The sequence below is a fragment of the Sylvia atricapilla genome, chromosome 5 (genome assembly GCF_009819655.1).
Source record: "Sylvia atricapilla isolate bSylAtr1 chromosome 5, bSylAtr1.pri, whole genome shotgun sequence".
In the NCBI taxonomy this organism is placed as follows: Eukaryota; Metazoa; Chordata; class Aves; order Passeriformes; family Sylviidae; genus Sylvia; species Sylvia atricapilla.
Genome location: NC_089144.1, coordinates 28,475,570 through 28,487,891, shown reverse-complemented (window position 1 = coordinate 28,487,891; position 12,322 = coordinate 28,475,570). Strand labels below are relative to the sequence as shown.

The following is a 12,322-nucleotide window of genomic DNA, read 5'->3' as shown; positions in this document are numbered from 1 at the left end:
AAAGAAACGAGGAAGGCAGTGGTGTCTATTAAATTTAAATAAGCTACCTGTTTACAGTGAAGAAGATAAAAGACCAAGCACAGCAGAAGAGCAACTGAGAAAAGGAATGGAAAAGGTAATTGAGTTTTACATTATGGGCTTCTTCACTTGGCAGTGTGAATATTATTGAATTAGCCCTATTACTATAAAGATTACACAGAAGCAGAACAGTGTGAAGGCTTGCTATGAAACTTTAACAATATCAATGGAGGTAAGTGCTACCAAAACTGCACACAGGATGTATCAGAGAAAGAATACAGTGGGATTTCTTTTTTCAATAGAACTGACCTATGGTGTGATGTGAATTTTAATAAGAGCATACAGAAAAAATGAAAATGGGAACTGTGAAAAATGTCCATGCACAAAGAGAAAGATTTCACAGCCACAATCTGCACAGTAAATACCAAGAGGTGAAATATTTGTATTAAAGGGAATGTCCTTCATACCATGGCTTTATTTAACAGACTATCCCTTGCCACATCCCCTCAGTCTCGAGCTTACCAAGTTTCCTCTAGAACAAGGTCACAGATTTACCTGAAATATGGATATCAGATTGTTTTATAGTTTCTAAGTGAGAATTAAAGGTCAGGTCAGCAGATTTAAATTACTGATTGTGGATCTAAAAACTGCTTTTATTTGACTGCAGAAGATTGAACTAAAGGGGTGCTGCATTGCTTCACCCCCTTTTCCAACTTTTTCTTCCTCACTACTACCAAAATTTGTATCTGCTCCCTGCACATTATTTATTTAGCTACTGACACAGGTTTTTCCATAAACCTTTTCCATAGGATGTTTGAATAATCACTAAAATCATGGCATAGCATACTCAATATTTTACAAATTTCTTCCAGAAGGTACCAGGAATATCCTGTAAAAATAACTGTCTCAAAAGCAGCCTGGTTTTTCCCTACCTCATTGAAGTGGGAGAATGTGGCTCCTGTACAGGAGAACTTACCCTGGCAACAGGGGTCTTGATTAACCAGAAGAAGTACTAGTGCCTCAGGCTGGTAAGAAAGTCTAATTGGGCATTAAAAGAACATTATTTTGACAAATTATGCATTCTAGGAGTGAATATAGACAGCATGCTGTGTTCTGCATTTTGTCTTCTCCATCTCTGAATGAAAGAGTGGATTGCCCTTGCCATGGGTCACCCACATCTATTCCCACACCTTACTCTGCCCTGCAAGTTAGCAACACATCCCAACTGGAAGCAGTTTTGGACAGCTGGCAAGCACAGTCCAGAGGGATCTCCTGCCTGTTTGATGCAACTCCTGCCCACTTGAAGACAGAGCAGGCAGGTAGTTGCACAGCCTCCCAGGAGCTCAACCCTGGCAATTTCAGGCATTGGCACTGAAAGAGCCCAGCAGGGTGCTGGACCCACATCCCTCCATTTAGTGAACTGTTTGCAGACCATGGGAATGCAGCATGGAAATATGCAAATGATGATCCGTGAGAGACTGACGACAGAAGGAGAAGCAATTAAAAAAGTGAAATCAGAGGAGGGCTGTAAACATCAAAACATAACCAGTGATAGATCCTGAATGCAGCTGTGTATGAATAGACAATTTTCAGGTTTTATCACGGATATTACTCTTGCAGTCTTAGGGTAATTTAACAGAAAAGTGAATAATTCTCATCTTTTTGTTCCCCCAAGAGACCAGTAGTTATATGACACTAAGGAAGCTGAAGTGAGGCACTAGGATATGGAAAGCATATTCCACAGTAGCTGCTATTGCATAGGGAAATGTCATTGACATCACTGCTCAGGTGCCTATAAGCCCGATGCCAAAAGACAGTTTAACATACTACTTCAATTTGTAGCGGACTCTCTTTCCGTGTGCCTTAGCTGGGCATATCAATATCTCCCATGTGAGGACAGTGAGGTTTTGCTTGAGTAGGCAGCTGCAGAGGAAAGTCCCTGCTTAGAACAGGGTGTTACCCTAGAGGCATTAGTATGGTTTTCTGGCAGTCAAAAAATATTTTTATTTTATGAACCATGACATAAGCATAAGAAAATGTTGCCCAGATTCTTTTGGGTCATTGAATTTTTAGAAAGATGGAGGCTGGAAGGTGACCCTCCTGAAAATCCATGGACTAGGTTAATCTGAGAGTAGGAATGCTCTTCCACCACCCACAGCCACATTGTGCAAAGGGAAGGTTTAGCTGTGACACTCTGTAGGTACCAAATGCCTCATAAGCTGCACCAAACCAAACTACAGCCCAACAATCTTCTGTCCTTCTTCCTCCATTCCTGTGTCCAACTGGTTCCTTTCCTTTTTTTCTATCCCTGGGCTAATGACTACTCCCCTATGCACATTTGCCTCCAACCCATGCTAGCTTTGTTATGCATTGGTGAGGAAATAACAGCTCTGATCGTCAAGTTGACAGTACATGGGTTTAACTGGGACCTGTAATGATGACAGTTGCTTCACATTCCTGGTCTCATCTACAGTCCAACATATAAACACTATGAAAAGTGTTATAACAAGGATTAAACACTCTGAATATATCAAATGAAGCTCAGGAAGACCAGGCTTTGTGTGCTTCAGGCTGTTAGCACGTAAAAGACAAAGGAAAGTTGTGACATGGGTGTGCACAGCCATCAGTGTGGACAGGCATGAGCCGGGTGCGGTGAAGAGGGGAGCGGTGTGGCCAGGACAGCTGGTGCCAGGTCACAATGCAGCTACCCCATTCTGAGCATCCACCTTTAAGTCAGCACTGAAATGTGTTTTAGCCAAAGCCAAATGACAAAACTGGAGCTAAGGTGTGGCCAAGTGTCTGCACTTGTAGCCAAGTAGCCTTTTTCCTGCTGGAATAACAACTGTGTATTGATGAGGGGAGCAGCAGATGGACATTTTGGAGGAAAAGTTAGTACAAAATGACAAATTTCTATGCTGGCTTCAGGCTCAGTTAGGTATTAACCAACTCTCAGAATCTGAAATAGTGGCAACGAGAGGTGAATAGCTATGATGTGAGCTGTGGATCCAGAATATTCAAGCTCTTACAGGTTTGCTGCAGCACCACACCACGAGCAAGAGCTGTTAATTAGATCACTCCGTAGTGAACTATGTTCTTCTGGTTTCCCAAAAATGACCCAACAGTGATGCTGGTACTGAAACAACTGATGTCTGGTTCTGCCTGGCAGGGAGTGGGACATTATTCTTTATTGGTAAACTGTGCATGAAATGTAAATATTTTCACTGTGTCTAGTGGATCTTTGATGCAGCTGTGCAGTGCTCCTCAGGTAAGCAATCTCCTGAGAGAAGTTTTTTGCTGTTTGGCCTTTGGGACTTCTCAGAGTCATGCTGGCAGCATGGGGCTCTCCCTTAAGGTGACATTCTGATTAGAAATGCTTCCCTACTACATCTCCAGAAATAGAATGAATTAGACTGGGGGGTAATTTGTATTGATGCCTTTCCAGCCCCAAGGGTGCGAGATCCCCTAATGCCCTGCTTTCTCCCTCCTGTAGAAACTGGGAGAAAGAAAAGAAATGAGGTAAGAGTGCAGACTTGAAGGTAAGCCTTGCTCAGATGGGAAGATTAAAGGCAATTCATTATTCACATTGAAATGATTTTTAAGCAATATTCTATAAATATTGGAAATTTCATCAGTTTATTTTTATCATATGCAGGCATATTCCTTCTCCTTCCTGAACATAAATGAACTGGCTTAATCGGACTCCTTTTCATTTAATAGAATTATTATTCCTCTTGCATCTCCCCTGCTGCTTCATATCACTATTCAGTATTTATTAAGAACCAGTAAAATTCATGGGTTTTTCTTGCTTTCCAGGTACAGAAAAATATAGAAAGTAGGCAAAGGGGAATCTTTTGTGCTTACTTGGCAGAGAACTCTATGGCTATAACACACTATAAGATTACATAAAGAAAACTAGTAAAATTGTTGAAATGAAGCAACAATTTTCCTATCTCATGACCCTATCTTGCAAAGGGCTGATGCTGCACTTTTCACAAAAAAAACTGGGATGATAAACAGGAAGACTGTGGCAGTTTCCATTGCACAATACTACATTATGAGAAACATTCAGGACCAGAAAACACAATTTTTCAATCTGGTTCAGTCTGGGGATAAGACTAATACATTTTCATTGGAAAACAGTCTTTGCATTGCAAATTGAAGCCCCTAGTCGGAATGCCATCCTTCATCTCCCTTACACCAAACACCAATTTCTTTTTATCTTTTTTTCCCCCGTTTTTTTTCTTCCCCCATGTTTCTTTTTCCCCCCATTTTCTCATGATTCCTCCAAGATATTTCACTTTCTCCAGGGATCTACTAGTTAAAACTCTGTTATCCCAAAGAGAAAATAAAGACCCTACTTCTCTAAGAAATCTGTGCATTTAATTCTCATCAAAAAGATGTGGGCTTATGTTAGCATATTTGATATTTTCAAATTCAAAATGTATCTCACTAAACTCCTCTAAAAAGAAATTATATTCATTATGCACAGAATATTCTCAGCTCATATTACTGGTAAACATTTCTTGCAAACCAGTAAATTATTTTGACAATTTTGTTTCAATTTTATGACCATATCTCAATTATAATAACCAGCTACTGATATAAACAGTTTAGCATGTTAAAAAAAAATTCAAACACTTGATAATATGGAGAACAATAAGGAGAACACTAGAGGAAGATGACAGGGACAGACAAGAAACTTGCACTATCATTCATAACTGGAAATAACTTTAGTTTCCATTTATCAAGACTTCATTTACTCAACAAGCAGGTTCATAGGCAGTTAACATAATGAGGAGCATCCTGGAAATTACAAAACAGAGTGGTGAATGTATGGCTCTACAGGGGAGACACAGGCAAATAGTTGAAATTACCTTCCCTGTCCCAAACACCACAAAAACTAGGCACTTCTCGCTGTGTGAGTTTAGCAGCTGACCGCAAACTTTCATGCAGACAGAAGTATGACATCTGTACAGAAAATTAATTTGGAAACACACCTGTCTATGACAAAACCTTGATGCTGAAGTTACCACTTTCCTCATTTTCTCAGTGCTGGTTCTTTGAAGCAGTGTCATTTTACCTTACTTCCTATTTCAGCCAGGAATTTAATAGCAAACAATTCACCACAGGATCTCTGATGAATATCAAAGACTCATTTGTAAGGAAATAAACTAAAACTGCCAAAAGTTAAAAAGGCAAATGTGTAAAACAAACCTTTGCCTTTGAAATTAATGAGTTTTAAAATATCTCTTACACCAAAGCAGAGCAAAGTAGGAAAGCAAAGCAAACAAGGAACCTGGAGAGACAAGAGAGGATGGAACCAGACTAAACAAGAGATCACAAACCTGAGGAATCAAGTAATATGCAAATAGTGGTAATCAACAAGGATAACAAGAAAAGCACGATCAAAGCTAAACTCTTCTGATAGAAATGACTCCTATGACACACTAGAAGTGCATTAGCACCCTGTGATCACAATAAAAGAGCCAAACTAAGTAATTTGTATTAAAAAGTAGCATGCAGAAAAAAAGAATTAATTAAAAAGTAACATATGGTTAGCAGGTTCCACCTCGTGCCTACAGTTAACTCAAGAAAGTGGGAAATGGTCTTACTGAGATGTATGACATTAAAACAAAAATTAAGGAGGAAAAAGCCCCCAAACCCCAATAACAACAACTGGGGAACAAAACCAAACCAGCAGCAAAGATTATGCATAAAGATGTAGAAAACATTTGAGGAACTGAAAACATCCTGAAACATCAGAAGCTTCTCAGGACCATAGAACTAAACAAGACACATTACCTAGAGATTCTCTATAGTCTTCATCTTCTCTGGTAATATATCCATCTGGTTCTTGTCAATCCCACCTCCATCATCTGTTATGCACCCTCTTCAGTATCTCAAGTTCAATCCACACTGCTAAGCCCATGGTCTTATGGGGGCTCTTATCATCCTTCTCACAGCCCCACAATACCCTAGCAACTCCCTGAAAACAGCTTCATTTCCCCACCCACATTCCATGTGCCTTGTGGCCTTCAACAACAACTTTCAGCATGCTCCACATTTCTGGCATCCCCACTTAATCAGTTGTCCTCATCACTTCCATGTGCTTTACATTTCACTAAGTCACAGAACTGCAGAGATTGGAAGGACTTCTGGATGTCTCCAATGTCTCCAGCCCGACCCACCATGCCCAAGCAGAGTCAGGTAGAAGAGGTTGCTCAGGCTTATGGCTGGTTAAGGTTTGAATACCTCCAGGGGCAGAGACTCCACAATCTCTCTGGCCAACTGTGTCCACCCCCATAGTAAAACAGCTTTCCTTATTTTTAAGAGGAATTAACCATGCAACAGCTTTCTTCACTGACTCTGGTACATTCCCCAGTACAACCAGCTCTGAACCATAACACATTCATTTGTCAAAGTACCTTTAACGTCAAATCTACATATCTTGCACCTACACACAGAGATTGTCTTCTACCAAATGTGCTGTTCTTGCTGGCCAGGCAGAAGCTGTGCCCCTGGCCAGGATGTGATTGGCCATGTGCATGAACAGCTGGCAGCCTTTTGGATGCCAGGGAAACCAAATATAACATCACGGGTGAACTCCCTCTGTTTACCCTTGGTAATTGTCTTAATGAGTTCCTTTTCTCTACACAATCACTTGAGATCTCTCTGACAGTGCAATTGTCCCTTCACTTGTCTCAAAACAGACAATAGTTTAAAAAACTTTTGACAGGTGCCAACAAAGAAAGCCCAAACTTAAATGCAGGTGCTTATTCTTTCCAATTGACAATGCTTTTATGTTAGACTCTGAAGATACTTTTATGTGTCCAAAGATGGGAGGAGTTAGACCTACAAACAACATAAGCATCTAGCCATAGACTGCATTGAAAAAAAAAGAGATGAGACTGGATATGGTGGTATGACCCAAAGAGACATTTCAGATACGTTCACAATGGATATTATTACCACATCTCTTCAGTCAGGGAAACTACTTGAGAGCCAATAACAAGATAATTTCTGAAAAAAAACAGCATACTTCAAAAAACTTTAACTACACAATGTATTCCATAAAAATCACAAGTACTATGTTTCCTGGGTATTGGTCTTTTTAACAAAGCTTTCAGGGAGTAACATAAGAGTTGAGCAGAAGAAAAAAGGCATCATGCCAAATTCACATGATAAATCAGTGAACAGCAGGCACTGAGCACACCTTAAGCTCAGAGACCATTTTCTTTCTTCCAAGTAATCTGCAGAACAAGATTCATATAAAAATAGCTTGTAATAAAAACCAGGTTGCCTGGGGAAAAGAGTAAAACTGTTCTAAATAGCATCTGAATCTGTGAATGGAATGAACTAATTTAATAACACTGAAAAATATTGCAGAGACCAACTTCCAGCTGAGACAGGTTTAGTAAAGCACCTCTTGGCTTAGTATTTTGGCTCACCTGGTGGAAATGCAGAGGGTCTCAGCTGGAAGCTCAGCTGTGCTAATGTGCAGGACATACATTGGAAGTCCAGATACCAGATGGGGGATTTTGCTAACCGCTTAAATTGGCTTTCATGGCGGGCCACCAATTGGCAAGCACAGGATCATTTTAGGCTTGTATTATGCTAAAAAGCACAATAGTGGTGGGGGGAAATGAAGAGCATGAAAACAAAGGTAATCCTGTTCTTGAGCAAGCATAGAGGTGGTTGCTTTCTGTGTGATTATAGGAGTCTTGTGTTTGGTATTGAAGTCTGGAATAAAATGATTCTTATGTTAAAAGACAATACAAACAAAAAAATACAGTGTGCATGCTACATGTGTATATATATATCTGTATATGCTTCAATCCAATGCAGCTGATGCCTTGATCCCTTTGTGACCATTGGAACAGGAATGATAAACATCAGTGCCTGAGGCTACAGTGGTGTGTGGATTGCAGGTGATTCCCCATTGGAACATCAAGCTCAAGATTTTTAGAGCTATCTAGGGACATCTATCTCATTTGCAACTTTTTGCTAAACAGAGACCTCTTGTATTCTTTCAACCAAGTTACCTTTTCAGAGAAAGGAAAGGACTTGTAATTTTTAAATTTAAGAGCTTTTATGCTTCTCTGAGATGGATGAAACCATTAGCCTGTGGTAAAGAATACATAAACTGGGTAAATTTGAGAGGGAAACCAGCCATTCTCTATAAATTACAGAAGAAAGGTATTCAAGACTAGTGTTTTAGCACAAGATCTCAAAAGAAAACTCTTTTTTTAAGAGAAATTAATAACTTTTGCTGATAACTAGTTTTGATTAGTAAGCCAAAAGGATATAATCATGAGGATAAGAGACAAATAATACTCAAGTGGAACAATTAAATTCTTATAAATTGTGACATAATAACAGAACAGTCCTCTAAAGCTCTGGAGATACCTAACCTTTCTCTTTATTAAGTAAAGATAATCTACGATTACACTGCTTAATTATTTGCAAAGATTCTCAATATTTTCTGTCTCTGTAAAAATTGCTTTTCTAAATTGGTTTGTTTTTAGCATGGTTATTTTTCAACCCTCAAAAGGAAATAATTTCGTTTCCTCATTCTTATGGGGTATTGAGCACTTTGGTTTCTCTTTCCCTTATCTCATAATACTGAGCACAATTTTGTAGCTTTTGTTGGATCCCCGTCATGGCAATATGCAGTGTTCTTATGCCTGGGGTGATGTTTGAGTTTGTTTTTCTACTCAGAAAACCACTTTGCAAAGAAAAAATTCCATGCCACTGCTTTTTGGACCTGTGTCTTGCACAGACATCAATGCAAGGAGCTTCCAGTTCCGTGTCCTGAGGACTTAGGGTGATGATCAAGGACATGTTTGCAAACTGAGCTGCTGGTGAGGGTGTGTAGATGGGTCAAGCCTAGATCTGGAGATAAAGCTGATCTCAGGTACCCTTACTTTGACTTTGACAAAGTGTACCCCACAGCCTCCGCCTCACTCTGGATCTCCATGACAATACAGATGGAGTCTGTGGCGCAGCCCACAATCCACATAAACTCTTTGTTGAGTGTGGTGTAGCTTTCTTCCTTACCATGCATCCAGGTTTTCCTCCACAGAAAGCCAGGACATATTCATTCACCCATTTTTCTCCTCAGCTGCCTGCGGAAAAGGAGCCCAGCTGTGCCATGAAGCATGAAGATACCAGCAGAGGCTGCACAGTCAATGTAGAGGACCTGATTCGCTCCTGGGGAGGCTCCTCTCTCTCCACTGAGAATACAGAGACCTTGGGGCAAACAGGCTCCTGCCCTAAGACCTTAGAGCAAGGGGAGATCAATTTAGACAACCTTCATCTGAAGCAAGCTGACATTGTCACCCTATTAGTGGGGTTGACACAAAATACAGTCAGATTTAATTCAGCTTCTCAGGTTAGCAAAGCCTGTTTAAAAGAAATCAGAAATTCGTTAAGAAACTTAGTAAGGTTTTCTTTAAAATCCTGATGTGTTGAAACCTTTTTACACTTAGAAAAACTGCAGTGAACATTGCCTTCATGTTTACTAGGCATTAAACTTTTAACATTTCTTTATTTATTTGCTTAATTTCAAAGTTTCCCTTTATTGATGCACAAATTTTCCCCTTATTTTAGTATGGGTATTTTTATTTTCATGTACAAGTCAATCACATAATAATAAAAAAAATTCCTCTGTGTCATACATATGTTTCCAAGAAAGGCAAGAAATGAATTGTAGTGTCTAGAGTATTCACATTTCTTCTTCCACTAAAGAGGGGAAGGAATATAATCTCAGCATTATCCTGATTTATTCTTCATGGGAATGCATGTAAAAAACCATAAATACTATTGCTGCAATTTTATATCATATTTCATGTAGGGGTTTTTTTTGCTTTTTCTTACTAGTACTTCCCAGTTTCATCTGCTTACTGCTTTCCTCATGAAAAAAATGAGCATGTTGATATAAAATATTACATCAAATACACCTGGGAACATGCACTCCAGTTTCCAGGATTTTAGAAAATAAAGAGTTGTTTCCTAGCTTCTGCTTTTCTACAGAGAGAGGGGAATAAACAGCTTTGGTTAATATCTTTAAAAGTGCTGAGAGACATAAAAATGTAAGCTCCCTTACTGCTTCGTTTATGCTTTAAAAAGGGGTTGGAAGTTACTTAGGAACAGAAAGAAACAGAATTAGAAGAATAGGGTTGTTTGGTGGGGTAACTAGGAAAGTCATAGGCTTTGGTGTTGGTAATAATGTTAGAATTAATGTAACTAGCCATTATTACCATAGTTCTGCAGCTGAGGAAAGGATTCTGCAAAAAATGAAGGGTTGTGTATGTTTTTTACATATAATGGCAGTTTCTTTCCTAATACTGCTGTTGTAGCAGAAACCATATTTCACATTAATATTACTTAATATGTTATTCATTGCCCTGGGCTCCAGAAATGAGCAGTGAATTAGGTCATGGTGAATAAATGCCTATCAGTGTCCATCAAATGACATTCCTCATCTTCTTTCCCCCTTTTTTGTTTCATGTGGTATCAAAATCTCATTCTCTCGTTTATCAGGCAGTACATGACAGAGCAAATCTTTCTGGAGGCATCTATAAATATATAGCTCCCATCACAGCCAGCGTGAACCTCAATACAAATGGTAAGACTGATGTAAATCCCTCTCATTTTGATGAGGTATGTGCTGCATTTGTTCAAATGAGCACATTTTAAATGACCCTGAACTAACTACCTCTCAGTGATATGGCACAAGGCCAATCAAGGGCCAGCTCAAGCTGCTGGAGCTGAGGGGTGTCCATGCTGTACCCAGGTCCATCAGTCCCTCTCCTTGCCTGCTGCCTCACCAGAACTGATTTTAGCAAATGCTGGCATATGACCAATGACTTCTAAAGCTGCTCATCAGCAACTCATAGTTGTCCAATCCTTTTTTTTTTTAATGATCCCATTTTCTTTTTATCTCATGTCCTACACCTCAGACAGCTGTTGATATATTGCTGTTTTGATATACACTGACATATGGCTCCTGAAATGCTACATAAGTGATTCAGGCTGCTGCAAGAGTTAATTTACAGCCTGCACACCCAATCTTACCTTCCAGTGATGCCTAGACTACATAGAAGTGACACTTCCCATCATGCAAGGGGCAGCTCCTCACACCTAAGCATTAGTGGATAGTGGAAGTTTAGCAATCTACCTCATCCTGATGTGATCAGACCATTAAAATTAATGGGATAGGTAAAATCAGTGACCTGCATTTAGCAATGCACAAGTGTTACATGATTTTATTTGCCACTGACCTCTGTCCCATGGCTCTGTCCCAGTGGACCTGTGGCTGCTGTGTTGTGTTCGATGAGAGCCCAGCACTGACCACTAGATTTAAAACTCATCAGGCAGTGCCAAAGAAAGAGTGAATGAAGGTCTCTCTGTAGAAAGTTTTCTGGGAGAAAAAAAATGCTAGCAACCTAAATTAAAGAAGAAAAATGGGCGCTTTTTCTGTGTGATAATTTCAATCAGCTGATAAGAAGATACTGCCCTTTTGTCACCTGGTTGGAATGACAGCTAGTTTTGGCTCTATAGTTTCCTATTAGGGGAAAATTCACTTTAAATACTTAGTTAGAGACCTGTTACTATTTTAGGGAAATGTCCTGAAGGCCTTAATCTTGTCCCTTCTATTTATGCATTTATATTGACTGCTTTAGCTAAGACTGTGGCAGCACTACTGTCAGAGATACTGAATTTTCAAGATGCCATAGGATCTTTCTTAACACTGAAATGTGGTCATAAATATATGCTTTGGGCTGCAACCTCTATTACAAATCTGAGCCAATAAGCAGACTCATTTAGCTAAAGAAAGCCTTCCCATCTCAAATGGCTGGATTTTTAAAAATTCTACATGTGCAAAGAATTAACTTACCTTAGTGTCTAAGATAAAATTTTGCTGGAATATCTTTCAGCAAAAGTTCCTAGCAGTGCAGGGAATACAGAGGAGAATGCATGCAGCTACGAAGAAAGGTGTCTGCCCTTTTTTTTCATGCCAGGAAGCCAGAGACAAAAAAGATTGTTATCCTGACAATATAGTGTCACTGAACACTACACTAAAAAGCTGAGCCAAGATTAACCCCATCCCAAGCTGACAGGAATAATGTTAATGGTGGTGACATTTAGTTACTAGGATCATGGTCTTTCCTATATGTAGGTAGAATTAGCCTGTGCTCATGGAATCTGACTTGGCTTTGTTTCATTAATTTGCTTCTGCACCTAGCTGTGCTTCATGTGGTGCATTTAAAGGAATTGTCCCGCTTAAAACATAGCATAAACA

General features: G+C 39.5%; 1 long non-coding RNA gene across 1 annotated transcript; it reads left to right on the top strand.

Moving 5' to 3' along the window:
• Positions 1–7,563: 7,563 nt before the first annotated feature.
• LOC136360866 (uncharacterized) lies at positions 7,564–9,498 on the top strand. The gene is made up of 3 exons (XR_010743522.1): positions 7,564–7,681; positions 7,899–8,039; positions 9,087–9,498. It is a non-coding gene; the product is annotated as an uncharacterized lncRNA (long non-coding RNA).
• The last annotated feature ends 2,824 nt before the right edge of the window (positions 9,499–12,322 follow it).